The sequence below is a fragment of the Triticum urartu genome, unplaced genomic scaffold (assembly GCF_056163025.1).
Source record: "Triticum urartu cultivar PI428250 unplaced genomic scaffold, HENAU_Tu73 scaffold106, whole genome shotgun sequence".
Taxonomy (NCBI): Eukaryota; Viridiplantae; Streptophyta; class Magnoliopsida; order Poales; family Poaceae; genus Triticum; species Triticum urartu.
The window spans coordinates 36,871-39,328 of NW_028259524.1; positions in this window are offsets into that span (position 1 = coordinate 36,871).

A 2,458-nucleotide genomic window follows, 5' to 3' on the forward strand; every position below is an offset into this window, starting at 1 on the left:
CGGTTCTTCCTCCCGAATTGAGACCTATTGTTTATAGGTCTGGAGATAAAGTAGTGACTTCAGACATTAATGAACTTTATAAGAGAGTTATCCGTCGGAACAACAATCTTGCCTATCTATTAAAAAGAAGTGAATTAGCGCCAGCAGATTTAGTAATGTGCCAGGAAAAATTGGTACAAGAAGCCGTGGATACACTTCTTGATAGTGGGTCCCGCGGGCAACCGACGAGGGATGGTCACAATAAAGTATACAAATCACTTTCAGATGTAATTGAAGGTAAAGAGGGAAGGTTTCGCGAGACTCTGCTTGGGAAACGGGTCGATTACTCGGGGCGTTCTGTCATTGTTGTGGGTCCTTCGCTTTCATTACATCAATGTGGATTACCTCTAGAGATAGCAATAAAGCTTTTTCAGCTATTTGTAATTCGCGATTTAATCACGAAACGCGCCACTTCTAATGTAAGGATTGCTAAAAGGAAAATTTGGGAAAAAGAACCCATTGTATGGGAAATACTTCAAGAAGTTATGCGGGGACATCCTGTACTGTTAAATAGAGCACCTACCCTGCATAGATTAGGCATACAGGCCTTTCAACCCACTTTAGTAGAGGGGCGTACTATTTCTTTACACCCATTAGTGTGTAAGGGTTTCAATGCGGACTTTGATGGAGATCAAATGGCTGTTCATCTACCTTTATCCTTGGAAGCTCAGGCAGAAGCCCGTTTACTTATGTTTTCTCATATGAATCTCTTATCTCCCGCTATTGGGGATCCTATTTGCGTACCAACCCAAGACATGCTTATCGGGCTTTATGTATTAACGATTGGAAAGCGTCGAGGTATTTGTGCAAATAGATATAATAGTTGCAGAAACTACCCAAATCTAAAAGTAAATTACAATAATAATAATAATTTTAAATATAGGAAAGATAAAGAACCCCATTTTTCTAGTTCTTATGATGCACTGGGAGCTTATAGACAAAAACTAATCAGTTTAGATAGTCCCTTGTGGCTACGATGGAACCTGGATCAACGCGTCATTGGGTCAAGAGAAGTTCCGATTGAAGTTCAATATGAATCTTTGGGGACTTATCATGAGATTTATGCCCACTATCTAATAATGGGAAATAGAAAAAAAGAAATTCGTTCGATATACATTCGAACCACTCTTGGTCATATTTCTTTTTATAGAGAAATAGAGGAAGCCATACAAGGATTTAGTCAGGCCTATTCATACACTACCTAAACAAGAAAGTTAGATTCGGCGATGCCCCTCCCCTTTCGGGGGGCATTCCGATTTCCCTAGTATCATCATTATTTGCCACGCGAATCCAGATTGAGATTGAGGCAATTAAGTTAATTAAATTTTCGAATCACTGACTCAGGCCCATTGTCGAATCCTACTCAGCAATTGTCGAATCCTACTCAGCCGAAAAGGGGGTACTTATGTATGGCGGAACGGGCCAATCTGGTCTTTCATAATAAAGAGATAGACGGAACTGGTATGAAACGACTTATTAGCAGATTAATAGATCATTTTGGAATGGGATATACATCCCATATACTGGATCAACTAAAGACTCTGGGCTTCCATCAAGCCACTACTACATCGATTTCGTTAGGAATCGAGGATCTTTTAACAATACCCTCTAAGGGATGGTTAGTCCAAGACGCGGAACAACAGAGTTTTCTTTTGGAGAAACACTATTATTATGGGGCTGTACACGCGGTAGAAAAATTACGCCAATCTGTTGAGATATGGTATGCGACAAGTGAATATTTGAAACAAGAAATGAATTCAAATTTTCGGATAACGGATCCTTCTAATCCAGTCTATCTAATGTCTTTTTCAGGAGCCAGAGGAAATGCATCTCAAGTACACCAATTAGTAGGTATGAGAGGATTAATGTCGGACCCTCAAGGACAAATGATTGATTTACCTATTCAAAGCAATTTACGCGAGGGACTTTCTTTGACAGAATATATAATTTCCTGCTATGGAGCCCGCAAAGGGGTTGTAGATACTGCTGTGCGAACAGCAGATGCTGGATATCTTACACGTAGACTTGTTGAAGTAGTTCAACATATTATTGTGCGTAGAAGAGATTGTGGTACTATCCGAGGTATTTCTGTAAGTCCTCAAAATGGGATGACGGAAAAACTTTTTGTCCAAACACTAATTGGTCGTGTATTAGCAGACGATATATATATCGGTTCACGATGCATTGCCGCGCGAAATCAAGATATTGGAATTGGATTAGTCAATCGATTCATAACTGCCTTTCGAGCACAACCATTTCGAGCACAACCAATATATATTAGAACCCCCTTTACTTGCCGAAGCACTTCTTGGATCTGTCAATTATGCTATGGCCGGAGTCCTACTCATAGTGATCTGGTCGAATTGGGAGAAGCCGTAGGTATTATTGCAGGTCAATCAATTGGGGAGCCAGGGACTCA